We start from the raw sequence: 13,058 nt of genomic DNA on the forward strand, positions 1-13,058 counted from the left end.
AGCTTGCATTACTCTATGCAAATCTGTGGTTAAAGATAAAAGGTCAGGAAATTAATCTTACTGCATATGTAGAAAAGCATTTTGTGCAAATACATAAAATATGTTCAAATTGGGTAAGTAGCATTTTTGCTACTCATATGTGAAAATAATTTCCTAATGCATAACGGGGTAACTAGAATCTCTTGTGTTGGGAAAAAACAAACTTATTTCTTTGTGTTTGACATTTTATCTTATACTTGGAAATGTCATTGGCTGAAAAATCTCTAATTCAGAGTTGTTAAGATCTTTTGATGTTGATAAAAAAAATGGAGATTATGGTCTGTGTTTTAGAGGAAACGGAGCAGCTTTTCTGATTACACAATAAGAGATTTTTAAAATATTTTAAAGGGAAACCTATTGTCTCCCCCATCAAAGCATTTTAGAAACTCGGTTCTCAACCTTCCTAATGCCATGACCCTTTAATACAGTTCCTCATGTTGTGGTGACCCCCAACCCTAACATTTATCCATTTTACAGATGGAGAACACTGACGCAGAGAGTCTGAGGCGACCCCTGTGAAAGGGTTGTTTGACCCCCTAAGAGGTCCCGACCCCCAGGTTGAGAACCACTGCTTTAAGTTAATATGGTTACATCCTTTGAATTAAACAGCCAGATAGAATCTAGAAGGAATCATTAGAGATGTGTACCCAGATATTTCTGGGCTGAAAATATACCAAAATACCCCCAAACCCTTACTGGTATGTTTTGACTGTCTTCCAGTCAGCCATAATGGGATTCAGGATTTCAGAATACTTAATACGAATTCTTAAATATCCTGGGAAATTTTGAGAATATCTGGAAATATTGAGGACCATTTTAAAGCTCCCAGTACTGTTCTTTTCCTATTTCTCAGGGTTCTCTGGCAATAGGAGAGAGCGTAAAGAGAGCAGCTGTCAGAGGCAATAGAATCAGATGACAGCCAACTATACATAGACTATGGGCAATGAGTTTTTATCTTTTTATTAGCTGAGATCTAGATATGACTTGTTAACCTCTGTGAAAAGGCAATATTTACAACTGCAACATTTATTGGTATCTAAATCTGGCCCTAGAGTATTAAGTGTTCCCAGAGTCTCCCTTGCCCCTGGAAACTCCCATGGAATCAATGGAGAAAATGAAACCTAAACTATTTGTTTTAGAATACTTGACTAATAAATATCATATGCAAAAACTTAAGAATAAATGGCGCTAGACTGCTCTATTTGGCCAACGCAATGGGATATGGCCTTAAACTTTATACCTGTTGTTTCTATGGATCTCAAGCTTGACTTTCAACAACAACAAAAATTGTGTTTAGGATATACTGGATACCACAGTGCCTTCTTAGTAAAGGACCAAGTACAGCGACTAATTGTTGGCGTTGTAACATACGGTACAGTATGTGTCTCTTAAACATATGCTTTGAGCATGTCCAGCTATTCCATCTTCAAGACAGGAAGAAATATATAAATCTATATATATAAAAATCTAACAGTATGTTTGTCCCTGATGGTCTCCCTCAGAAGCTGCTGGATGGATCGCCCCCAAATTTTCACAGGATGTCCCTCCCTGTTGCGGGCAGGTAATCGGACCTTCAAACCACCGAAAGTCCATATCTGAGCCAGGTAAAATGTCTTTTTCCTGGTGCACCAGGCCATGAAGCTGTTTGTGTTTAACTGTCACCCTTAGAATGTTCGTGCAGCCTGTCTGTCTGTGGCCTGAGGGCTTGGGATGAGGGCTTAGGATGTTCGTGCAGATGGGCAGAGATGAGCAGTGAAAACAGTAAATAGGTAATACTGTTAGGTAATATGAGTGGAAGTGAAACACATACACACTTTGCCAAGTGAGATGTCAGGTAGGGTTCCCCCTCCCCTCACATGCAGGTAACTTTCACTTTCTGTTCCTCACCCACTGCTACGACACATCCAACCACCACTTACCCACTTCCTCACCCATATTCGCCACAGCTCTCTTTTACAAAAAGCAAGCTGGAGTTTGCCTTTTTCTTCTAAGAAAATCCACGGGGTGGGGGGCAAACCAACACTACCGACTCCACTTCTTTTTGAACGTGGCCCTTTAAGAACCCAGGGAGCTGGCCTCGATCTGAGCACCTCACCACCCTGCCTCTGCTGCCTGACTGGGATAGCCTGCTTGCCCCAGTTCTGCCTTAACCAAGCCAGGACTGTGCGTGTCAACCAGCCTCATGGACAGCGGGATTCGCACTCTGGACAGCTCCGTTGTGGAATGGGAAGGGTTACCTTATACTAAAAAAACAAGCACAATATAACAATGTGCATTGAAAAGGGAAAGAGGGATTCCATTTGACCACCCCAAAAGGCTATGCTGGGGATCATTGGACCTGCATGGACATCTGTGTGGGTTGTGGACTGTGATGAGAATGACAATTGCCACAGCAACGTGTGGTCAGGTCTGCTAGTTTTGTATAAGAATATTAATTGATTTTTGAGGATCCTTATGTACTTTTAAGCTATTTGCCCATCTTATCACTTATTATTTTTTCCCCTGAAGAGAAAAGGGTACCAGAGTATCATATGGATTTCCATTAAAGGAAACAGGTTTATTGTTTAGTTGTAATGATTCCTGAGAGATGTTTTCAACACTGAGGGGGAAAAGCAGGTTAATGGACAATGTTTGTAATGGGTTAGTCATCTAACTCTCTGTTGTTTCTAAAGCAAATATACACAATTAAAATTGAACATCTGGCTATGTGCTGCCATTAAAATGTTTTCTTAGCTTTATCCCTTCACTTTTTACCCAAGCAAAGCTCAAAGCTCATAATGCTTAGCTTTTCAGAACAACATAATAGAATGTGACAGTTCTCATCCCCCCTTGGGGGTGGGGGAGAAACAAATTTATTCCACAAATAATTACTTAGTTTAATTCATTGTTTCCCCCACATATAGACATAGGGCAGGTCAACAATTTTAAACAGATATCAAAATGAGATTGGAAATGACAGTTATGCTGAACTCCAACATGCAAGATATAAAAACAACAGAAAAAAAGCAGAAAGCTGCACTGAAAGACCTGTTATATTCACAGAATGGCCTGGGAGAATAAGATGTTAGGGTTGCCAACATCCAAGTGTGTCTTGGAGATCTTCCTGAGTTACAACTGATCTCCAGAATACAGAGATCCATTTCTCTGGAGAAAATGGCGGCTTTAGAGGGAGGACCCTATGGCATTGTACCTCTCTGAGGCCTATCCTCAGGCTCCGCCCCCAAATTCTCCAATAAATTTCTCAACACAGAGTTGACAATCCTGTATGAGAAGCCTGAAGGCTTGGAACATTAACCTCGGGAAGATATTTTATGAGCAGGGTATCAACACTGGAAAAGCCTCTAGAAAATCTTATGAAATTAAGGCATCGTACTGTATTCTATAGTGCTGCTTGCTGCCCTGCTTCCTGATCATTTCCACACACATTCGTTATTCCTTTTCAGGTTCTTTTCTCCTGTTTGTGCTCCCCCCAGCCATATACTCCCTGTTCTAATGTTTCTGAGGTCAGCTTTCACATTCTTTTCCTTCCTGTTTCTCTGCTCCTCTTCCCAGGACCCAGTTCCTGGGGCTGGGGGGGCTGGGTAGAGTGCTCAGGTCCCTCTTTCCTCATACCTGTGTGTCCTTACCTCATTTACTAGCAAGTCTTCCCATACTTACAGTCACCCACTCTGTCCACAGCCTTTCTTAGGGGCACTAAGCAACTTGTGTGTCTAGGAATGCCACTGCCTTGACCTCCAGGTCTGCCACCCACATACTTTTTCCCAGCAGCAGTGGAAAGCATGTGCAGCCAAAAGTGCAGGTGTTAGAGAGCTCACAAGCAAGCAGGCAGGGGTTCAGCAGCTGTGGCCCCTACCAGTTGCCCCAAGGTTTGCTGATATCACCCTTGTGTCTGTCTATTGTGGGTCAAGCTAGACATTATGGCATCCACAGATCTGACCCATTTTTTAGCTAAACTCAGCTATTAGCAGAACAGAAGAATTTGGATTCGTACCCCCCTTTCTCTCCCGTAAGGAGACTCAAGGGGGCTTACAAATTCCTTTCCCTTCCTCTCCCCACAGCAGACACCTTGTGGGGCTGAGAGAGTTCTGAAGAACTGTGACGAGCCACAACAACACAAGCCTTTATTGGCATATAAAACAGGACAAAATTTTAAAACAAAACAAGGTTAAGAAATACAGTTAAAATTACTAATTTCCAGTATAAAATTTGCAACAGTTTCACAAAAGAGCACATCAGAGCTGTTCAGGAGATTGGGTATCTTATAACACTCATGCCACTGAGAACATTGCAAGAAAATGGAATTCATGTATTTCATGTGTATCTTATTGTATTGTATATACATCATCAAGTCACAGTTGACAGGCAGCCCTGTAGAGTTCTGGAGGGAAGAAACAAGGCATTTCTAATTTTACTGGTAATTCTATATCTGTGAGGGTGGTTGTCCCATGGAGCAGCAAGGAACTATCAGTACAAATATATTTCTCTCCATGAGCATGTTATATCTCTAAAGAGCATTAAAGACATCCATGTCCCTATGCAATGTGACTGAGGCTTTGTGTGGCTCAAATGAGTAGTTTTTAAAGAGAGGAGGAATCCACTCAGGGATCACACAGCAAGCTCCCGCCACCCACCCACCCCCATCTCTCTCTGATACATTCTGAGTTTCTCATACTGTAGCTTCACATTTACACACTGTATATATGCCTTCTCTCATAACCAAAGTTAGTACAAAAGACAAAAATAGCTGAGATAGAGCAAATATTTTGTGAAGCTATCGAAGAGCGTTTCCCCACTTACTCATAGCCCCCTATGCCGCGCGCTACTCTCAGCGCACGTCATTTCTGGTGCGCGCCCGGGCTATTTCTGGCGCGCGTTGGGGCGGCTGCGTTGTTGCCGCCCCTGTAGTGGGGAGTGCTGGGGGACCCCGCGCTACTTGGCTACAGTAGCGCGGGGCAGAAGGTAAGTGGGAAAACGCCCCATATATCTTAACAGTGATGTGGCCCTCATCCTCAGATATTTAAATCCACGGATTGGGGCCATACTGACACTAAACAGATTTTCTTCTGCATTTAGATTCCCCCCTCCAGTAAGAAAAAATATATATCTGAAATCCTAAAAAAAAAACCTCATGAGGGAAGGTTAAACTCACCTCAAAATAAAAGTTATATACAGACAGCATGCTTATCTTGATTCTGCAGAGCTGGCAGAAGTGAGTGCCAGGAGCCACTCTGGGCCCGGCTGCAAGGGCAACAGACCCAAGGAGATGCTCTGAGCCCAGCTGCAGTGGCAATAAATGAAGGGAGACACCCGGGTCTGACCAGGAGCCATTCCTGGCTTGGAGCCGCTTTCAAACAGGGTCCCTGTTGTGGCCAGACTCAAGGTGGGGGCAGGACCTTGTGGACTCCTCATATTTTTCTTCATAATCTGAAACTCCTCATTGCTCTGCTTTAGCAAGCGCAATCATTGAATTAACTTCATCCCTAAATTTCATTTACTGACTATGCTAGAAAGTGCAGTAAGTAGGGAGAAAGTGTAATATCTGCTATTTTAAAACAAAGTTTCTGCGTTGGGAAAATGGAGTGACCATCTAGGAGCTGTGTACGAAGCTATAAACCAGGTTGCGCTCCTTCCAGCGTATGTCATTACCATTAAATAGACACGAACGGATTCAGATGTTGTGAGTGTAAAGAGAGTGCCAGATGCAAGTAAGCTGACAATATAATATTAAGGGCGTTTCTGGGGAAACGCAAACATATTACCCAAATGTCTCATTTTTAGTGAGTTCAACTGCCTGGCAATGATTTGAGCTTCAGCCATTTGGAGAAATGTACACACACACACACACACACACACACACACCCAAAACCCTTCGCTTTTATTGAGAAGATTGATTTGAAATATAGACCACCTGTTGCTATCAGTCACTTGAACAGTATCAACTATCCTTAAAAAAATCCATGTTCCAAAAGGGAGTGTGCATCCTTTTACTAACCTCACAAGCCAAGGCAGGCAACCCAGCTGGGTATAACAAATAATTTTCTGAGGTTTTATATGCCTGCTTCATGTTATGCTGTTGTTGAGGTTTTAAGAACATAACATATTTTGAAGTGTTAAAAATGAGCCTGGGGAAGCTGTTTGTTTTGTATCAACAACTAGCACTAGAGGCCACAAGGCAGAAGTATAGAGCCAGAACAGGGGTAGGGAACCTGCGGCTCTCCAGATGTTCAGGAACTACAATTCCCATCAGCCCCTGCCAGCATGGCCAATTGGCCCCCATGTGATGCCAATTGGCCATGCTGACAGAGGCTGATGGGAATTGTAGTTCCTGAACATCTGGAGAGCCGCAGGTTCCCTACCCCTGAGCCAGAAGTATAGAGCCAGAAAAAGTGCTCAGAACAAGAGAAGGCGTGCTGTTCTTTTGTACACAATATATTCTCACAGCTGTTCTTAAGTAGGTTACAATCTCTCAGTACTGCCAGATGCTAAGAAACATGGAAGGCAGGCCATGTATCTAAATGAAATTGTGAAGGGGGCGGGGAGGTTGAATGCTCGGCGACAAATTTGTCCAAACTGCAATTGCCGTCACTATCAGAAATGGTGTGGTGTGCCCAGTTCCCAATATCAAGCAGGATTCTAGCAGAAATTATGTAATTTTGAGCAGTGTCTGAGCTATAATATATGGCAATGAATACCCTGTCTGTGCTCCAAGCTGCATGAGATGTTAGCGTTGTGAAAGCTTAGTGAAAGAAGCTTTTCCTTGGTTCAAGTTAATAGCTGATTCCTACTACAAGAGGGGGGGAAACAAAGAAACTTACTGCAGCAGAATACCTCATGCAGATTACACGTGCTGTTCTCCAGTAATCCTCTTCTGTGACTAGCCGGGAAACTGCATACCAGTGATTCATACACGCTGTTCTGAATTCTGGGTGTGCCAATTCACCCAGGATTGTTGCCCATGTGTGTGAACAAAAGGATCATATGCTGATCAGCAGAGTAAATTTGGGCTGCATCCAGACATCACTGGATGTTCCTCAGACCTCTAGCACGGCACGGTAGGAATCATAGGCAGCTGACTGCCTTGTCCATCCTGCAAATCCAGCTATAAATCATTGCTGTTACACAATGATATTTCAATGTGAAACAGTTCTGAAAGCCAAGCTAGATATGAAAAGAGAGTTGCAACACTAGGATCTTTTACCTTCTAAAATTAGCAACCTCATGTAGCTGCAGAGAGGTAGCACTGGGAAAGAGGTGATTAACCTCATGTAAATCACTCCTAAAACTAAGCTGCCAGGAGAAGAAGGCAGTAAACATGATTGCACAAAGGCGGCTAGCAGTTTAATTGACTAAATACTTTCACACTTTTTCTAAACTACTAATAAAGCGATTGCACAAATGCAGCTAGCAGTCAAATTGACTGAATACTTTCACACTTTTACTAAACTGCTAATATTTGCAAAATGTACTATAGAGCTCAACGTATAAGCAACATATAAGCAACATATAAGCCTGGTAACCACGTCTATAAATAGATGTATATAGTCTGAATTGTTCAGCTAACTGCAAGAGTCTCTAATATAATATAGAAAATCCACAAGCTGGCCGGTTTCTGGTATTCTCATTGGCTTCAAAGAAATCTTTGGAGGTTCATGGTGTTTCCAATGGGACTCAGGTGTCCTCTCAATAAACTACTTCCATCATTCAGCAGGGATAGAGCTTCTCTTAGTCTTTTTTGGTCTCTATGTTACAATTAGCTGAACAATTCAGACTGCATACATCTACTTATAGACCTGGTTCCTGGAATTTGTGACCAGTCTAAAGAGAACTGTTGATTTCAAATTTGAATGAAGCTCATATTACACTGAACTCTATTGCACATTTTGTAAATATTAGTAGTTTAGTAAAAGTATGAAAACATTCAATTTGACTGCCAGCCACATTTGTGCAACTGTGTTTACTGTTCCAGATTGAGTTGCACAAACCCTGCCCCTCTCCCCCACATACTTTCTGTGTTTGGTGAAGGAGAAAAAAGAAGGCATGGTATTTGTTGTTAACTTCAAGAAAGCAGCGGGAGGGGCATTACAAGAGGAAAACAAACAGAATGAAAGGATTAAAACACCTTCCCCCACAAATACCCACAGCACTTCTTAGCAAGTCTTCAAAGCAATCTCATGGGATTACCTAAAACTTTTTGTAAAGCAAGAAATCCTAAACACAGATCTCCTGCAGATAATCCCACAAGGAATTTTTAACAACCTCATAAGCAGTCTTTCAGATTGCCAGTCACCCTGTGACTGGGTACCGTGCGTGCCACCATATGGACCATTCTCCCACCACCACTACCTCGTGGATTATTTTTGTTACAATCAATTATTCCTGGCAGCAACCTGGAAAGAAGCCTTGTGGCACAGATTCATCCTTGTGACCTCACTGTCCCAGATGCAACAACCTGACACTTTCATGTGGCCTCCGCTTGGGGGCAGTATTGCATGATCCTGCCCCTCAGAGAGCCTGTTCAGATTTTGAGTTTTTACTCATTAAAAATGCATTCTCTTAAGTAACGTGACTTTTTGTTACTATTTTACACAGTGAATTACCTTTCTGAAAATCTGCCAGAGAATTTGAAACTGTCTTTATTCCTCTGATGCAGTGAGAGGTAAAATTTTCTATTCCAGTCCAGATAATTCAGGATATTATTGGATGAAAGGCAGTTTGCAGGCTAGAGAGGTAATCCCATTTCCATTTCCTCTGACTTTTGTGACCCTGTACAGTACTGATCCAAAAAGTAAGGTTGGGTCACACAGTTAGTCTGCTTGCATTTCCTAACGGTTGCCTGAATGAGAGCTTTTTAGCATTTAACATTTATAAAACGCCACTTAGCACAGAGCATCTTTGTGCAACAAGGACCCTTTCCCATCCCCTTCACCATTTTTAAGGTATGGGCTTTCAGCATATATTTTAACTGACTCAAAGGATGGGAGTAAGCTAGTGTCGAAGTCCATCTTAAACACACACAGAAGGAACTCTACCAGCCTGGGCATATGTTTAAAAAGAACTGTCATTATATGTATGTAGAGGGGAGTGGGATTTCCTCTGTTGGCACTGGACCCCCTCCTGCCACTACTTCAGGAAACAATACAAATATACATATACAAGCTTTTCCAAGTAAGGAGTAATTCTGCTTTTTGTAGTGCAAGAGCCCACATGTTACACTTCTGTACATTCAGGGGTTCCTGCAGATCTTTGGCTAAAGTTATGGACGTTGGAGGGAACACACTCTTTCACATCTGCACAGGGCTTCTGTACTTCTTGTGTTTACTGTGGAATGTTTTCGCATAACGTATGACAGAATCAGGGCTGAAATTGTTTGTGCTCCCCCCCCCCCCCCCCCCCCCCCCCCCCCGGTTCCCTTACCATAACCTCAGTGGTTATTTTTGATTGAGTGGCACTGAAGTGTCCAAAGCTCAGGATGGGTGGAGCTATTGCCTGTCAAGCACATGCTCTTCTGTGTGCACATGTGCAGGCACACAAGCAGACAACAATTCTTACATTTCTGAATAGACCTAGATAGGAATAGAACACAGCCTAAGGTTCAGTTCAGGAGGCTTCTGCACTTGTACTAGCAGGTACTATCAGTTCGTTTTTGAAGAGTACTACTCTGTGTAGTTGTGCTTTGAGATTTTTAAGTCAGAGAGACCATCATGGTTGAGACGGATTATTCATATGATTTTATCATTGTTCGTAAGCATTATACCCCTTGTAACATTCCCTGGGGTTTCAAGTCAACACACTTTGCTGAAACTGTCAGCAACAGAGGATATTGTGACTTCCTTGGAGAATTGCATTAAAAACACATGGATCAATGTTTACAATGAAGGCAGACTCCTGATATAATGGACCAGAAGACTCTTGAAGGGTGACAGAGCTGGGGGAGAGGCATAGCTTCCTAGAAGCTAATATGATTCAACTGAGGCTACCATATTCTGGTCACACTATGGGAAGACAAGAATCACTGAAAAAGACAATGATGTCAGGGAAAGTTGAAGGCAGCAGAAAAACTGGAAGACCCAGCATGAGATAGATTGATGCAATCAAGGAAGCCACATCCCTCAGTTTGCAAGACCTGAGCAAGGCTGTTAACAATCAATCATTTTGCGGGTCACCCTACATCAGACGTGACTTGACAGCACTTAACACACACACATACACACTCCCTTTGCTAACGTGAGCACTGCTTACCTTGCTAAGATAGAAGAGATATCTGATCCCATAATTAAGCCATCTAGAGCCCTAGAACAGAATCCCCCTAATATAGCTGTTTGCTAGGTATGTCAGGAAGCAACATAAATTGCATTTCTCCCTGTTCTAATATCCTACTTGCAGGAAATCAAAAGGTTTCGCTTTCGGCAACAGAAAGGAACCAACTAGCAAGTACCATCCTCTGGTCTCTACCCCTGTGGAGTGAGACGAGTATTCCTGGTTTTTTGGTTACTTCCCCCACCCCAACCCAATGGGGACCAAAGCGCTTGTATCATTCTCCTCTCCTCTTTTACCCTCACAAAAACTCTGAGATGGGCCAGGCTGTGTGTATAACTGGCCCAAAGTCACCCAGCAAGCTTCTATGACAAGAGTGCAAATTTGGCCCTGGGTCTCTGAGATCATAGTCTGACACTCTAACTACTGTACCACACCAGTTGCCAGTCTGAGATTTAATTGAAGTTGTCCTACTATGGCAACTAGGTATTTGATTCCCTTGTTAAATCTCATGTCTGAACCTTGGATGATTAACAAGACCTCAACAGTTTTGAAACTAAACAATACTTCCCCCTGCCCCCTTTAAAACAGAGGAAAAGAAAAAAGTCAAGCAAAAAGTAAAAAAGAAAACCCCATACAATCTATTGTCATTCCCTACTAAAAGACAGACTCAGAGCTTATCTAGTCTTGGCTATCTGTTCTCCAGCATGGCTTCTGTCATGCCCCCACAGAGGCTTTTGTTATTTCGCCATTAAGTCTTCTAAGGGAGGGAATTTCAGTTAGCCCCTATCCCTTTAAGACATTTTCCCAGGACGCAGTCTTCCCTCTTTACCCAGCAATCTTCTGTTTTAGCTCTTGCCAGTCAGTCAGAGCGAGGTGCCAAGGGTAGCTGGAGACTGGAATATTCGTGATGTATATGGTGGTCCATAGAGCACAAGTTAAGGTTAACAGCAATTAGAACCAGACAAGGGCTGAAAGAACTGAAAGGAAGCAAGACACAGTTGACTTTCTTGAAAGCAGCCAAGAGAAGACACAGTCTACAGCTTCAAATCTGCTCAAGACAAGCAAGTACTCTGATTTAGGTAGACCCAAGGGAGGAATTAGGGTCTTAATTCTCTTAATAAACCTATTGTTAAACTGTGAACCTGGCTTGTGTCTCCCCCACTCTATCCTAGCCAAGTACAGGGCACCAAAAACAGATTCACTTGTGGGGCAGAACAGCTTCTGTCTCCACAAACAGCAAAAATTGGGGGAAATATTTTTTTTTCCTGGAGCCAATACACTGTTAATCAATCAAAACCTGCTGATTGTTCCACTAATGGAAGGCTTCACTCGTGCTGAATCATGTTCCTGTGGAAGGAGATATTTCAGCTCTACATGTTAAGGAAAGATTTCCCAACTATATGCAACAGACATGCATATATTTGTTGCATAGTTTAATGGTGCCATTCAGAGGTACTTTAAGCCATTTGATTTCAACAGATTTGAATAACTCTGCAGAGGAATATAGTGTAAATGATGTACAGAACAATTCATTATTTTGTTTAAATTAAGATGGGAAAAGTTGCTATCATATCTGCAAACAGAATGCAACAATAGACAATCATATGACTGCCATCTCAGTAGTCTCAACCCAACATTCATCTAAGCAAGGAACAGCTGTAATCTCTAATTCAGAAATATGCTCAGATCTTTGAAAGATGACAGTGCTTCTCAGATACAACAATATCTGGTACTCATTTTTGGCTTTTAAAATCCTTAGCTGCTTCACAGTCACAGAATGAAGTCTTGCATTTGACCGGGTGTTGCCATGGTAACTTGCAAGGTTGGAGAGTATTAAGACCTTTCAGGCTGAAGGATGGAAGGATAATGGCAGATGAATATAACTAAGGCGTTTGGGAGAAAAATAACTCAAACAATATTCAGCTGGTTCTGCTCCCAAAGCTCGGAGTCTGGCAATAATCAAAAAGAGAGTGGTCCCTAATGAAGGACTAGGTAGAAGCAGCTGAGACCCGAGGGCTACTTCAGATTTATCTTTTTACTATATTCTATAGTGCCGTTCAATTGCATGGAGCTATATTTTTCCAGCATAGACCAAATGTTTTTTCCAGCGTGATCAAGAGTGCAGCAGGTTGCGATGTGCCCCAACCCCAGTGTGCTGCAGGGGAATTTGCTTCTGAACTGCAAAACCAGAGTACAAAGCATCTGAACATACTCACCTAAAAGTGAATACCCAAAATCAGTAAAACAAACTGAGGTCTCTAACTTCATGGTCTTTCAAGGCAGCTGACTGTTTCTAGGCTACTTAAGAATGCATTCCCAAGCTCCACAAAATCACTTGCAGGGGTGCTCATCAATGGCTCATCTTCATTGTGGAGAGAAGTGGCTAGTGGAGTGCCAGAGTTCTGTCCTGGGCCCAGTGCTATTCAATATTTTCATCAATGATTTGGATGATGGAATAGAAAGCATGCTAATCAAATTTGCAGATGACACCAAAATAGGAGGGGTAGCTAATACCCCAGAGGACAGAGTCAGAATTCAAAATGACCTGGACAAATTAGAGAGCTGTGCCAAAACTAATAAAATTAATTTCAACAGAAACAAATGTAAGATTCTACATTTAGGCAGAAAAAATGAAATGCACAGATATAGGATGGGTGACACCTGGCTTGACAACACTGCATGCGAAAGGGATCTGGGAGTCTTAGTAGACCACAAACTGAACATGAATCAACAGTGTGATATGGCAGCCAAGAAAGCCAATG

Source organism: Sphaerodactylus townsendi, linkage group LG04 (assembly GCF_021028975.2).
Source record: "Sphaerodactylus townsendi isolate TG3544 linkage group LG04, MPM_Stown_v2.3, whole genome shotgun sequence".
Lineage (NCBI taxonomy): Eukaryota > Metazoa > Chordata > Lepidosauria > Squamata > Sphaerodactylidae > Sphaerodactylus > Sphaerodactylus townsendi.